This window comes from Oncorhynchus mykiss, chromosome 17, assembly GCF_057628025.1.
Source record: "Oncorhynchus mykiss isolate SJ-2025 chromosome 17, ASM5762802v1, whole genome shotgun sequence".
Classification (NCBI taxonomy): Eukaryota; Metazoa; Chordata; class Actinopteri; order Salmoniformes; family Salmonidae; genus Oncorhynchus; species Oncorhynchus mykiss.
In genome coordinates this window covers 8,656,618-8,672,748 of record NC_143038.1, presented here as the reverse complement: position 1 = coordinate 8,672,748, position 16,131 = coordinate 8,656,618, and the positions used below count along the sequence as shown (strand labels likewise).

Below are 16,131 nucleotides of genomic sequence, written 5' to 3'. Positions count from 1 at the left end.
GGAGTTTGACCCCCATGGCTCTCCTCCACCCAGCTAGCCATAGAGGCATGTCCACAGTTCAGCTTGGCTGCTAACTCCTCCATGTTTCACAGACTGTCTAATTAGTATTGGCTTATCCCTCGGACCAATCCCCGGCTGGTAGATCCTCCCAGGCCCCAGCCAGCCAGGTCACTATGGAGACCGATCTTGAACACTACTATACTCTACTGTAAACAACTCTCACTTTCCTGACCCATCTAGTGGAAAGAGAGGGAGTTTGCCGTGCACGGCTTAAAGATGGAATCCGCATCTCAGCACCTTTGTTATTGTTTTGTGGACGAAACAGAGGTGAGGTGCGTCGAGCAAATGTTTGTTGTTTCCACTAACTTCATTGTTGTTGCAATATCCCAAATGGACGTGGCTGTTTTCACAATTTTTAAAGATTCCAACTTTAAGTATTTAGGTATTTTAGTTCTGCACAGGAACTGTGTTGTTTTTTTGGTATGTTGGTAAATATTAGTTCAGGATGAATGAAATTCATATTTTGTATGTTCTTCCTTCTGTATTTCCGTAACTTTTTTTTTTAGTGTTCAGCAAAGAACCTGAAGAACATATCAGAGTTGTTTTACTACGCCCAAAAGGCTGTCCTGCACCCCACTGGCCCTTTATACTGTCCAGAGGAGAAACGGGTAAAGAGTGAAGATGCCCTGTTGACAGAATGTTACAGAATAAGAATTGTTCATAAAGTCTCACATTTAGTTTGAGGCCAACTGTGTCATTATACTCTTGATTGGACTTGATTCCCAGATGAAGCCTGCTTGCATCAAAGCGCTGACTCGCATCTTCAAGGTGTCAGACCTGGACAACGATGGGATTCTCAATGATAACGAGCTCAACTTCTTCCAGGTGAGTTTTCAACTCTGTGACTCCTACAGCAGAACAAGTGCACTAACAAGTTCACTAGCCCTTTTCCTTTCAGGTGAAGGGTTCAAATAGTTATTTCAGTGTTTTCCTTGTCAGCTTTGGGGATGTGTTTGTGTGTGTGCGTGTGCAGAGGGCATGCTTCAATGACCCACTGGCGTCTCAGGCTCTGGAGGATGTGAAGAACGTTGTGAGGAAGAATGTGATCGACGGTGTGTGTGACAACGGCCTCACTCTCAAAGGTATGCTCTATTGACAAAGGGAGGGAGCGAAGACAATGAACTTCCTGTTGATCCAAATGTGTGTAATTATCTGTTTCTTTGACCACTGTATTTCTTATAAAACTAGTCACACCTTTCTGAAGCACCATGTTGGGGTATGTTGGGGTATGTTTGAATAATGTCCCAATATTCCACATTCCGAAAACACACACACACACACACACACACACACACACACACACACACTGTAGTTGACCTATATCATGGTGGTGGTCCTCAGGGTTCCTGTTCCTCCACACCCTATTCATCCAGAGGGGGAGACATGAGACCACCTGGACGGTCCTCAGGAGGTTCGGCTACGACAACGACCTGGAACTCCACCAGGACTACCTGTTCCCACTCACGTGAGTATGCTGCCTGTTTCTGCACGTCCACTACAACCTGTTCCCACTCACGTGAGTATGCTGCCTGTTTCTGCACGTCCACTACAACCTGTTCCTCCAGGGTGTACTGGCTGCTTCTACACCCATACCAACAAACTATTTCCCATATTAGTGATGGGGAGGGGAAATCAATACAGTTTCATATCGGTATGTTATTATTGATGAAATATTGTATCATTTTGACAATATCGTAAAATATAATTTTTACGCTAGTTGCCTGTACCTGCACCAAGACTCCAGTATTTTTCCTTCATAGCTTGTTATCAATCTTCTTTTTAAATAGGGAGACAATTTTTCAGCGCTTTTTTTTTTTCAATGACAGATCAAAACTTGTTTTCTCTTGTCCCTCTGCAGCAAACATGGTGAGCAGTATGTTTGGAAAATCAAATCGCAATAAAAACAGTATCGAATCGCAATACGTATCGTGGTAATATTGTATTGTGGCAATTACCAGGCCTACCTATTAGTGTGCATGTCTATACCTCTACCCACAGGCACAGATATTGACTGTTCCGTGTGCTTAGTTCATCATGCTTTTATTGCCTTTGTGTTCCTCGGGACGATCTGAGACTTACGAGACTTCAAATACGTAATAATAAATATCAACATTGATTCCCATGCAGAAATACACTTAGGCTTCACCCAGTACAACAAAAGATGTCTGCCTCCCATCTTTCAGATTGAGACGAGCCACTAAGCCCCAGTACAGTCAGGATTAACATCATCCCCCTTCTGGCTCTGACCTCAATTACCCACAAGTCTCTCTCTCTCCCCCCTGCAGAGCGTCCATTGAGGACACCATAATTGAATCTGTGTTCTTATTTATCTCGTAATCTTTCCAGGATTCTCCATCTAACTGTTGTGCGTGCGTGCCTGCGTGCGTGCGTGTGTGTGTGTGTGCGTGCGTGTGTGTGTGTTCCCCACCTCTACTGTACCTCCAGGTTGAAAATACCTCCAGACTGCACCACCGAGCTGAATCACAATGCCTACCTTTTCCTCCAGAGTGTATTCGACAAACATGACAAGGTATTGACCTTTCCTGTGGTAAATAATGCCATTTGAATTTGGAGCCAACATTTCAGACTAACAAAAGTCAAACCGTTTCTAAACCCTGCTGGCAGTGAATTAACAATAAATCGAGTGGTCAAGCTAGTGTGTGTCCTAATGTTCTAGATGCCAATGACCTGTGAGGTGTGTGTGTTTTTCAGGACCGGGACTGTGCCCTGTCCCCAGAGGAGCTGAAGGACCTGTTTGACGTGTTCCCTTACATGCCCTGGGGTCTCGACGTCAACAACACGGTGTGCACCAACGACGAAGGCTGGATCACCTACCAGGGCTACCTGTCCCAGTGGACGTAGGTTACCACTGCACGCACAGACAGACAGGCATCTATACAGACACAGGCAGACAGGCATCTATACAGACACAGGCAGACAGGCATCTATACAGACACAGGCAGACAGGCATCTATACAGACACAGGCAGACAGGCAGACAGGCATCTATACAGACACACACAGACAGGAATCTATACAGACACACACATATAGGCATATATACAGACACAGACAGACAGGCATCTATACAGACACACACATATAGGCATATATACAGACACAGACAGACAGGCATCTATACAGACACACACATATAGGCATATATACAGACACAGACAGACAGGCATCTATACAGACACACACATATAGGCATATATACAGACACAGACAGACAGGCATCTATACAGACACACACATATAGGCATATATACAGACACAGACAGACAGGCATATATACAGACACAGACAGACAGGAATCTATACAGACACACACAGACAGGCATCTATACAGACACAGGCATCTTTACAGACACACACAGACAGGCATCTATACAGACACACACAGACAGGCATCTATACAGACACACACAGACAGGCATCTATACAGACACACACAGACAGGCATCTATACAGACACACCCAGACCGGCATCTATACAAACACACACAGACAGGCATCTATACAGACACACACATACAGACTTGAGAACGCACAGACAGACAGACCGACCAGAAAACGCACAGACAGACAGACCGACCTGAAAACGCACAGACAGACAGATACGCACTCAAATCCAATTTTATTGGTCACATATACATGGTTAGCAGATGTTATTGCGAGTGTAGCAAAATGCTTGTGCTTCTAGTTCTGACAGTGCAGCAATATCTAACAACTACCTAATACACACAAATCTAAGTAAAGGAATGGAATAAGAATATATACATATAAATAAATCGATGAGTGATGACCGAGCAGCATAGGCAAGATTCAATAGATGGTATAAAATACAGTATATACATATGAGATGAGTCATGCAAGATATGTAAACATTATTAAAGTGGCATTATTATACTGACTAGTGATCCATTTATTAAAGTCTGTATGTAGGCAGCAGCCTCTCTGTGTTAGTGATGTCTGTTTAACAGTCTGATGGCCTTCAGAGAGAAGCTATTTTTCAGTCTCTCGGTCCATCTTTGATGCACCTGTACTGATCTCGCATTCTGGATGGTAGCCGTGTGAACAGGCAGTGGCTCGGGTGGTTGTTGTCTTTGATCCTTTTGGCCTTCCTGTGACATCGGGTGCTGTAGGTGTCCTGGAGGTAGTTTACGCCCGGTGATGCGTTGTGCAGACCGCACCACCCTCTGTAGAGCCTTACGGTTGAGGGCTGTGCAGTTGCTGTACCAGGGGGTGATACAGCCCGACAGGATGCTCTCAAATGTGCATCTGTTAAAGTTTGTGAGGGTTTTAGGTGTTGCACCGCCTTCACAACACTGTATGTGTGGGTGGACCATTTCAGGTTGTCTGTGATGTGTACGCCGAGGAACTTGAAGCTTTCCACCTTCTCCGCTGCTGTCCCGTCGATGTGGATAGGGGGGTGCTCCCTCTGCTGTTTCCTGAAGTCCACGATCATCTCCTTTTGTTCTGTTGATTTTGAGTGAGAGGTTGTTTTCCTGACACCACACTCCAAGTGCCCTCACCTCCTGCCTATAGGCTGTCTCGTCATTGTTGGTAATCAAGCCCACTACTGTTGTGTCGTCTGCAAACTTGATGATTGAGTTGGAGGCGTGCATGGCCACGTAGTCATGGGTGAATAGGGAGTACAGAAGGGGGCTGAGAACGCACCCTTGTGGGGCCCCAGTGTTGAGGGTCAGCGAAGTGGAGATGTTTCCTGCCTTCACCACCTGGGGGCGGCCCTTCGGGAAGTCCAGGACCCAGTTGCACAGGGCGGGGTTGAGACCCAGGACCTCAAGCTTAATGATGAGCTTGGAGGGTACTATGGTGTTGAATGCTGAGCTGTAGTCAATGAACAGCATTCTTAGATAGGTATTTGTCTTGTCCAGATGGTAGGGCAGTGTGATGGCGATTGCATCATCTGCGGACCTATTGGGTCGGTATGCAAATTGAAGTGGGTCTAGGGTGACAGGTAAGGTGGAGATGATATGATACTTGACTAGTCTCTCAAAGCACTTCATGATGACAGAAGTGTGTGCTATGGGGCGATAGTCATTTAGTTCAGTTACCTTAGCCTTCTTGGGTACAGGAACAATGGAGGCCATATTGAAACATGTGGGGACAGCAGACTGGGATAGGGAGAGATTGAATATGTCATGTGAGGGCAAAATTGCAAGATTATGTTGTAATGCCGTAATTGCATCAAATGGTTGTTTTATGCAACAGAAAAGAGTTCTTATAACTCTATTGTGTCTGTGTGAACTGAAAGTGGGCCTCTGGGAGATTTAACACTGACAGGAGATTTATTATGTCTTTGGGTGGTACCGCATTCCAGAGCACGAGTTAATGTTTTTGTACTGGGGTACAAGGGCGAGATGGCTCCAGTATGGAGTTGGGGGGCCAGACCCTGGTCTCTACACAATAAGGACAGTATTTACAGCAGATACTGTTTGCTGTGAATTATTAGTAACCTTGTGACCCATTCCATACATCTGTTGTTTGTCATGAACATCCAGGAGGATGGACTTTGTTATAAAATGCTGTGCATGCTCTGAGGACACAGCTAGGAATGCCGTCTGGGCCGGCAGCCTTGCGAGGGTTAACGCGTTTAAATGTCTTACTCACGTCGGCCACGGAGAAGGAGAGCCCACTGTCCTTGGTAGCAGACCGCGTTGGTGGCACTGTATTATCCTCAAAGCGGGCAAAGAAGTTGTCCAGTTTGTCTGGAAGCAAGACGTCGGTATCCGTGACGTGGCTGGTTTTCTTTTTGTAGTCTGTGATTGTCTGTAGACCCTGCCACATCCGTCTTGTCTGAGCTGTTGAATTGCCACTCCACTTTGTCTCTATACTGACATTTTGCTTGTTTGATTGCCTTGCGATGGGAATAACTACACTGTTTGTATTCGGCCATATTCCCAGACCTCTTTCCATGGTTAAATGCGGTGGTTCGCGCTTTCAGTTTTGCACGAATGCCGCCATCTATCCACGGCTTCTGGTTAGGGTAGGTTTTAATAGTCACAGTGGGTACAATATCTCCTATGCACTTTCTTATAAACTCACTCACCGAATCAGCGCATAAATCAATATTATTCTCTGAGGCTACCCGGAACATATCCCAGTCCGCGTGATCAAAACAATCTTGAAGCTTGGATTCCAATTGGTCCTTATCACACTTGAACAGACACAGACAGACACACACAAACACACACACAAGAGAGATGTTCTGCTGTGTTAAATCCACAAAGTGTATTGTTTCTTTATCTAAACTATGAAAGTCTGAATGAACCCCCAAGACAGTGTTTCTTACAGTGTACGTATGACAGTTTCCATTCACTCCTCTGTGTTTCCCTGTGCCCAGGTTGACCACCTACCTGGATGTCCAGCGCTGCCTGGAGTACCTGGGTTACCTTGGTTACTCCATCATCTCTGAGCAGGAGTCCCAGGCAGCGGCCATCACAGGTGGGAGGACAGCCCGTTGTCATGGCAACTGAGATGACCGCTATATTAGATATGAGCAGAGACCTATAGATATGGCTCTGAATGTGGGACAGTGTATATATTACGGTGTTATTAGTGCGCATGCGCAGGAGTCTTGTTGTAGATGAACCTGGCCTGAGTGCAATGGCAGTCATGCATTGTGCTAATACTGTTGAGTAAACGTTGTTAAACTGGAACCTTGTCGTATTTGAGTGAACAGTATAGAAGACGAAGATGACTGATACCAAAGTTAGCTGTAAGCTCTAGTCTACAGCCAACCAGTAAACATTGCGTGTTAGAACTTCATGTTGTACTAACTTCTCTATCTAGAGAGGAGGGACGAAGTTACTCTTACTGAAACCACATTCTGCAGAGGACTAAAGACATCCACAGCATTCATTCATATACTTTCATTTGCTGTATAAACTTAACAGAGTGTGTGTGTCCTCTCCGTTCTACAGTGATGAGGGACAAGAAGATTGACCTGCAGAAGAAGCAGACACAGCGCAGTGTGTTCCGCTGTAACGTCTTCGGGGACAACGGCAGTGGCAAGAGTGGCTTCCTGCAAGCCTTCCTTGGAAGAAACCTCACGGTCAGTGTCAACATTCATTCATTCCCTCAAAGACTACGTTGTAAGTCGGTGGCAAGGAAAACTTCCCTGGATGGAAGAAACATTTGAACAACTCCGCGCAACTCCAAATACTTCCGTCTACTGCCTGTTTAAAACTTTTTGGAATTCCTCTCGGTATTGGTCAACTTTATTGTTTGAAGTCATTTTTCACCCTCTTTGTTTCTCTCAGCGTCAAAACATCATTAGCGAAGAGCATATGTCCTACTATGCTATCAGCACTGCATATGTGTATGGTCAGGAGAAATACCTGATGGTGAGTCGTCTGTTTTGACTAACTCTTAATCGACTCGATGGTGTTTATTTGTCCACAGCTTTTCAGTCTAAAAGTTGTCTGTGTTTCTGTGTGTTCATTACCTTCTTCCATTTTGTTTCCTCTACTCTCCCTCAGCTCCACGAGGTCTTCCCAGACTTTGACGTCCTCTCGGACGCTGACCAGGCTTGTGACATTGTGTGTCTGGCGTACGACGCCAGCAACCCCCACTCGTTCGAGTACTGCGCCAGAGCCTTCAAGGTATGTGCCGTTTACAACCAGTCCTTCTACCATCCCTGTTTGTCTATTTAGTCTTTCAGGATGTCAATACTATTCTAATCTACAGTACCACTGAATGAAAGTAAATGTTTTTAAAGCGGAAACCATCTGTTATTACCATATTATTACCAATATGTGCTTCTTTGGAGCATTTACATATTTTCATTGTCTTTTAAAAAAGTATATTGCTGAATGGAATACGACAGTGTCCAATAACAATATCCCTCTGCCTTTTGCAGCAGTACTTCATGGACACCAAGACGCCGTGCATGATGATCGCAGCCAAGTCAGACCTCCAGGAGACCAAGCAGCTCTACGCCCTCACCCCTCTGGAGTTCTGTAGGAAGCACAAGATGCCCCCTCCACAGGCCTTCACCTGCAACACGGCAGATCTGCAAAGACATCTACACCAAACACACCACCATGGCCATGCACCCGTGGGTAGTGGGTCACTCTGTTGTTTTAGGCCCCATGTCGAACCTTTAACATCCCTCGCTCAAACCCTAACATGCTGACCAGACCGGACACATCGCGTGCATCGCAAAATACATTTTGAAATCCATGTTATTAAATTATTCCACCCACACTGCTCGCGTGCGCCAACGAGCGTCTGCGATGCCAAGGGCTAAAATAGAACTCCTTTCTATTTCTGACGCTGATCGCGCTGAAAGTCCTGCCTCTCCCATCTCCTCATTGGTTTATATAAGCAGGTACTCACGTGCCATCTTCTCATTGGTTATACCCACGTGGGTGATTGAAAGACAAACTGTTTTGCCAGTAGTTGTGGTAATACTATGAAAGTTTAGATGCTGATCACCATATAAGTTCAAAGATGAAAAAGTCCGGAAGGAGGAGAGATGACTAGAAACGTTTCGTTTGGCCGTTTTATGTTTGGATTAATTGTCGGAGTAGAGGACCTTGTGCATTTCAGGTAAAATAACAACTCCATGTTTATATCCCAGGACAAATTAGCTAGCAACATCAAGCTAGCTAAATGTATTTTGTCCCCCCACACCAAACGCGATCACGACACGCAGGTTAAAATATCAAAACAAACTCTGAACCAATGACATTCATTTGGGGACAGGTCGAAAAGCATTAAACATGTATGGCAATTTAGCTAGTTAGCAAGTGCAAGCTAACTAGCTAAATTGGGGGGACAAAATACATTTATGCACGATGGCACATGCGCGCAGTTGGTTTGGGTTCCGTGTAAAGCTCTACCGTAAGCCCTTAAACACTCTCCACAATCCCTAAAATAAATAATTTAAAATATTTTAAGACCTCATCTCATGCTGTAAAACCTATTGCCCCAAAACTGCTCCTACCTCAAGCCCCCAAACTGCCCCTTAGCTGTTAAATTCTACCTCATCCCTCACTTCCCAAATTGGTGCCACTTCACATTGAAATATAGAGACTCTGAACTCTTGGGGTGAACAGTATCCACCATCTTGGTTAGACGTGGTGGTTAATGCGGTGGATTCAATTTGCCATTTGCTGCAATTGTATGTTTACTGCCCTTGCGTGCCCCTTTTCCCACTACTCTGTCAGGCTGTTATCCACACTGATCACCTCTCTGGCACGGTGGACTGGACTCATCTGAACTGTACTCCTCAGAACTGTAGCCAACACATGGGGGACAGCATCAACGTATCACATACTTAAACGAGTGCATTTTTATTTAATCTATGGACCTCTAACTCTGTGGTGGCATGAGGACATTTTAACAATGTTGAAAATGATCCAAAGTGGCTATTTGGAGATTACTAACCCCAATAGTGTGAGGTGAAGATTACAATGAATCAGACTTATGGTCATGCTCTCCCTTTGTTCAATTAGACAATTATCCTCCTCTCTTCCTGGGTGGGTGCTCTTGGTTTTTAACCCCATAACAGATGAGCTCTATGGCCCAAAGAGCTCAAACCTTCTGGTGACATTGGTCTTTGATCTAACTCTCTTCTTCTTTGTGCCTGTGTATGTGTGTCTTTGAACACGTGTGTGTGTGTGTGTGTGTGGGTGGGTGCACCTCTCTCCTTAGTCATGCTCGGCTGCGCTGTAACAGGTGCACCTTCTGCCACCTGCAGAACTTCATCAACTCAGAGCTGGTGCAGACAGTGAAGGCCAAGCTCTACACTGCCATTCTCAGCAGGTCCTCAGAGACCTTCCAACTCTTCCAACTCTTCTGTTTCACAATCCTCCTCTTCATTTGTCCCTGTTCTTCTTCAGTGGCTGTTCATCGCCTTTGTTTTGACCCTGTTCTGGAGTTTGGGCTGTGGATTGTCATAAACCACTGTTTGTTTTCATGTAAATCTTCATGACATCTCACTCTTATTCTTTTGCCTCACCCAAACGTTCCCGGATTCTGAGTTCCTTGATCCTCTCTCTTCGTCATTCGTCACTTGTTTGACCATCTTGTTCTGTTCCAACCTTGTTCGTTATGTTCCTCTTCATTAATGAATAATGCATATGTAGTCTAATAATGCAGATTTCTAGTGTCTTGTCTGTTCATCCTGTTGGACGTTCATCTTTTGGCATCTTTAGTTGTGATTAGTGCATAGGACTGTACGGAGGTTCAAAGCCACACTGTTTTGAATGAATTCCTACATACAGTGCATTCGGAAAGTATTCAGACCCCTTGACTTTTTCCACATTTTGTTACGTTACAGCCTTCTAAAATTGATTACATCATTTTCTCCCACTGCATCAATCTACACATGTTACCCCACAATGACAAAGCAAAAACAGGTTGTTTGACATTTTTACAAATGTTTTAAAAAAATCGAACTGAAATATGACTTTAACATAAATATTCAGACCCTTTACTCAGTACTTTGTTGAAGCACCTTTGGCAGCAATTACAGACTCGATTATTCTTGGGTATGACACTGCAAGCTTGGCGCACCTGTTTTTGGGGAGTTTCTCCCATTCTTCTCTGCAGATCCTCTCAAGCTTTGTCAGGTTGGATGGGAAGTGTCGCTATTGTGTCACAGCTATTTCCAGGTCTTTCCAGAGATGTTTGATTAGGTTCAAGTCTGGGCTCTGGCTGGGCCAATCAAGGACATTCAGAGACTTGTCCCGAAGCCGCTCCTGCTTTATCTTGGCTATATGCTTAGGGTTGTTGTCCTGTTGGAAGGCGAACTTTCGCCTCAGTCTGAGATCCTGAGCGCTCTGGAGCAGGTTTTCATCAAGGATCTCTCTTTACTTTGCTCTGTTCATTTTTGCCTCGAACCTGTCTAGTCTCCCAGTCCCTGCCACTGCCACCTACCATGCTTCACCGTAGAGATGGTACCAGGTTTCCTCCAGACGTGACGCTTGGCATTCAGGCCAAAGAGTTCAATCTTGGTTACATCAGACCAGATACTCTTGTTTCTCAGGGTCTGAGAGTCCTTTAGGTGCCATTTGGAAAACTTCAAGCGGGCTGTCATGCCTTTTACTGAGGAGTGGCTTCCGTTTGGCCACTCTTCCATAAAGGCCTGATAGGTGGAGTGCTGCAGAGATGGTTGTCCTTCCGTCTGTCCTTCTCCACAGAGGAACTATGGAATTCTGTCAAGAGTGACCATCGGGTTCTTGGTCACCTCCCTGACCAATGCCCTTCTCCACCGATTGTTCAGTTTGTCCGGGCGGCCAGCACTAGGAAGAGTCTTGGTGGTTCCAAACTTCTTCCATTTAAGAATTATGGAGGCCACTGTGTTCTTGGACATTTTTTGGTACCCTTCCCCATATCTGTGCCTCGACACAATCCTGTCTCGGAGCTCTACGAACAATTCCTTCGACATCGTGTCATGCACTTTCAACTTTGGGACCTTTTTATATAGACAGGTGTGTGCATTTCCAAATCATGTCCAATCAATTGAATTTACCGCAGGTGGACTCCAATCAAGTTGTAAAAATATCTCAAGGATGATCAATGGAAACAAGATGCACCTGAGCTCAATTTCGAGTCTCATATCAAAGGGTCTGAATACTTACGTAAGGTATGTTAAAAAAAAAAATGTTTTATACATTTGCAAAAATGTCAAAAACCTGTATTGTGTGTACATTGATGAGGATTTTTAAAATACATTTTAGAATAAGGCTGTAACGTTACAAAATATGGAAAAGGGTGAAGGGGTCTGAATACTTTCCGAATGCACTGTAGCATGTATCGTGATCATCTGTGTAAGCAGAGAGGTTATGTAAAAGCATTACATGTTGTTGTCTCTGACGTAATGTGTCTCACTGTTTTTCTCTCGCTCTCTTTCTGTCTCTGGATCCTCTCTCTCTCTCTCTCTCTCTGTGTGTATCTTTCCTTCGCTCTCTTAGACATGTGACACAGGCTGACCTGAAGAGCTCCACGTTCTGGTTGAGAGTGAGCGTGGGAGCCACCGTGTTTGCCGTGCTGGGCTTCGCCATGTACAGAGTGCTGCTCAAACAACGGGGATCCAATGCAAACCCAACCTTTGCGAGACTTGTACCCAAATCTTTTTGTGCTGTTTTGCCAACTACTATGGTGTATGGAGTGAATCCTAGCTTCCAGTTAAGTTGAATTTACACTTAGTCTCCCATTGACATCAATACATGACTAAGTGAAAATTCAACATAAGTGCAAGTTCTGGATCTGCCCCATTGGCAATAGGAGATGGCAGGACAGCACAGACAGATCTGGGACCAGGCTAAACCTGGCACCCTCTCCCAATAAATATCTCTCTAAGATCATAAAAGATCCAGTATGTCCCCCATGTGATGAGGGGGAAAAAAAGCAAACATTATTTAGTTTTATACCTAGAGATTTCACAAGAAAATGACTGCTATTGTTCTTTATTTTGGCTTCTGCAAGTCTGTACTCAAAAGTATATCATATTTATATTGAAAATGTGATTATATAACTACTACTGATGAAGCTAGTGATTTCTTCTCTTTGTGCAAAATATCAATTTCTTTTGGTTACCTGTGTGGATTGAAATGGGAAAACAATTCCATCTTAAGCAGTTGAAGTAAGGGTAGTGAAATGAGTATGCAAAATAACCAATACCATACACAAAAATATATGCTTTAAAACAAGCACTGAAACAATGTGGAAATAATGTATATATAACTGCTTGTATATTTGTTTTCCCTTGAACAAACGGGACGTTATGAAGTTCAAATGCTGACTCTATAATGGCACAACAAAGCCACATTCAATGCTATAAAGGCATTAGCTTTCTATCATGTATTTAGTATTTTCAAATGTTCTCAAACCAGTTCAGTAAAGGCTGCTCTACTGTTATTAAAATGTTGTTCTTTAGTTTGCCTTCCAGGGTCCGAACCTCGGTGGCACACTTACAAATTTGTAAGGCTGAATCAGCCCATATTCAATCAATGGATGTTCCGTATGGGATGATACTTTTTGTCTGCGCCTTACCCCTAGAACTCAGTAAGGCTCTGTAGCCCACCCATGGCTTCCTGTATGGGTATGGACCACCCAGGTGGTGTGTGTGTTGGGCATGCATGTAAAGTCAAATTGTGTGTGTTGGGCATGCATGTCAAAATTGTGTGTGCTTGCTATGTGTGTATGTGAGGCTGTACAGTTATTGTATTTGCATGCTTTGCTTTTTCTGATCATCCTCCAATATTGTTATATCAAATATACTGTTATTATTAAGCCAACATTCCTCTCAATGGTATTATTCCAATTATCCAAATGTTATCCAGCACCCCCAACTCCCAGAACATTAGGACAATTGTGTTTCACGTTTGCCTTTCCAATGTTTATAATAAATACATCTACTTTAATCCTGTGTCAATAATGTTTTATTGCATTTGGGATCATTTTTTTTAATGAAAAGCAGCAGTTAATGCACACCCAAAATAGTCAGAGGTGCTGACAAATGGAGAGGTACGTTTAAATAAATAAAGTTGCGTAATATGTATGCTTCCAATGATTTATTGGGTATCACCAATGTTTTCGGAACAGTGCCTTCCTCAGTGCACGTTATGCAAGAGATCTGCCGAAGTGATTGGTATGATTTTGACTTCAGAGTATTTGTTGTAGTATTGAGGTAATGCCAACATGCTGCTGAATGTTCTCTTAATTTCAGGTCCTCACTACATTGGTCCAGGAAGGTCCTACTGAGGGGTAGGGAAGGAGGCAGCCAGCGATGTCATTCCCCCTGATTTCACGTGAAGGATGAGGTAATGTGATGTAGTAACTGTAGGTCTGCCACTGGACACATGGAGGCAGTATTATCAAAATAATGATTCCAATGTCTACAGACAGCACACCACCACGTTTTTTTAATGATTTGTTTTACCTTTATTTAACTAGGCAAGTCAGTTAAGAACAAATTCTTATTTTCAATGACTGCCTAGGAACAGTGGTTTAAATGCCTTGTTCAGGGGGAGAACGACATATTTTGACCTTGTCAGCTTGGGATTCCACCCAGCGACCTTTCGGTTACTTGTCCAACGCTCTAATCACTAGGCTACCTAATAACAATATTCAGGGCGCAGTCGGATCCCTCAGGGATGAGCTGTAACTAGTCTCTAATGATCCCCACCAGACTGCATAAAATTGCCTTTTTAACCATGAAGATTATTCCCTAGGGCCTAACTGATTGGTCTGTTCTTCTCTCTCTCTCTCTTTCTGTGTGTGTGTGTGTGAGAGAGAGAGCGAGAGAGACGCAAATACATGGAACGCAGAGCCTTAACAGTGTGTATGTGTGAGTGAGTACATGTCTGTCTAGCAGGTCATTTGATACCCTGATGAAGACAGCTTGGCTGTCGAAACGCTGGTAATTATATTTTTGAATCTGAGCTCCTAGAGTGTGCGGCTCTCTTTTATTTTCAAGCTTTCTACTCCGCTAGCCAGCACCTCGCCTAAATAGGTGTGTGTTTCTTTTTCTTCTAGATAGCAGGTCATTTGTACCTGTTTTCACCAGTTAACACCTACGCAGACAGAGCTACTAACATTCTGAGACAGAGTTGATAAGCATTCCTCTCACCGTGCAGGTGTTTACCCGCGGTTAGCCTCAGTTCCTCTGCGCTCTGTTCCGTGGGCTGTTCTACTTTCAGAGCTGAAGCCACCAGCAGTTGACCTGTGAAAGTTGACATGTGAACTCTTCACCCAATTAGATTTAAATTTAAATATGCGGTTCCCCTCCTCTCCCGTGTTGGGGTGCGCTACAGGCGGGCCAATGGTTTGAGTCACTCACTGGTGATATGGGGGATGTTGATACTATGAGTGTCTCCAAGTGTCGCTGTAACTCATAATGAGTAACATATTATGAGTAAGTGTCTAACTGACTGGCCAAATTGCATAGATTGCAGTATGTGCAACCAGCAGGGGATTGGAATGCTTTGCTCATGGGTTAGTTAAGCCAAGGCTATCGGACGGTGATACTCAAGTGAGCATGATCTAAGTAGAAGTTTGAATGGAAACCACAGCAGTGTTAGGCTAAAGTAATAGGAAAAGTCATTAGAAATAGAGACCCCACATTCAGTATACGTATAGAGTAGTTGAGATGTGGTTCTGGGTGATGAGATTAGTTTAATTGTGATCTCAAACATGGTAATTGCACAGCTGACTGCAGATGGCATCCCAACAGCTTCGCTCTCTCTCGGAGGAAGCGTTTTGAGGCCAGTTTTGAGGCCAGTTGAGGACGGGTAGTATAGGATTTCGCTGTTAAAACATTGTTGGCTGCAGTTTCATTCAAAAGTGCTGTGTAGGTGTCACAAGACCCATAAGGTTAAAAATAACCTATGGCCATATTGTTTCCATGGTAATACTATCAAATAGCATGTGCAGGTTTTGTGAGAGAGATACAATCTCTTTACAGTGCTACCAGCCCACTCAAAAGCAGCTGCACCCCACAGCCACAAAATAACTTACACACACAAGTGGGCACACACAAGCACATGCATGTGCACACAAACAACACAAAACACACAGGTTGATCTTAAATGAATAGTTTGTTTGAAGTGATTATAGATAATGGGTAGGTGGTCCTCTGGAATGGAAGACCCATCATTTTGCTGATTGTCATTGCAGGCCTGCAGGGGAGGGTTTGTTTATGACCCTAAAACACAACCTGGAAATTACAGGCCCTTATTACCCTCCTCAACCTCAACCCACTTACCACCCAGATACAGAGGGGAAGGAAGGTGAACAGAGAAGTAAAACAGTGTTTGGTACTTGGTACCATAAGTGTCCTAAACTGACTATCATAGTAGATCAGTGCTATGCTTCATGATTGAATTCATCACCCTTTCAGTGAATGTTGGATGGAAATATTACAGGATAGAATTGTCCCTCTTTGAATTAGATCCGTATCAGGCACTTCTACTGTCTGAATACTATGTTGTGTATTTAATAGCCCACACCCACATTTGTGTGTTGAATTTGGATCCTCTTCAGCCAAGTCTACCCGCTGAGTCACATGTGCGCACTGTCTATCTGATGACAT

General features: G+C 44.0%; 1 pseudogene across 1 annotated transcript; it reads left to right on the top strand.

Annotated features, from left to right (window-relative positions):
• Positions 1-199: 199 nt before the first annotated feature.
• On the top strand, positions 200-13,476 carry LOC110495119 (mitochondrial Rho GTPase 1-A-like; annotated as a pseudogene). The gene is made up of 14 exons (XR_016487711.1): positions 200-327; positions 567-668; positions 787-885; positions 1,034-1,142; positions 1,402-1,525; positions 2,506-2,590; positions 2,773-2,918; positions 6,430-6,530; positions 7,010-7,140; positions 7,349-7,432; positions 7,568-7,690; positions 7,948-8,145; positions 9,747-9,857; positions 12,011-13,476. The product of XR_016487711.1 is annotated as a mitochondrial Rho GTPase 1-A-like (transcript).
• Positions 13,477-16,131: the final 2,655 nt, after the last annotated feature.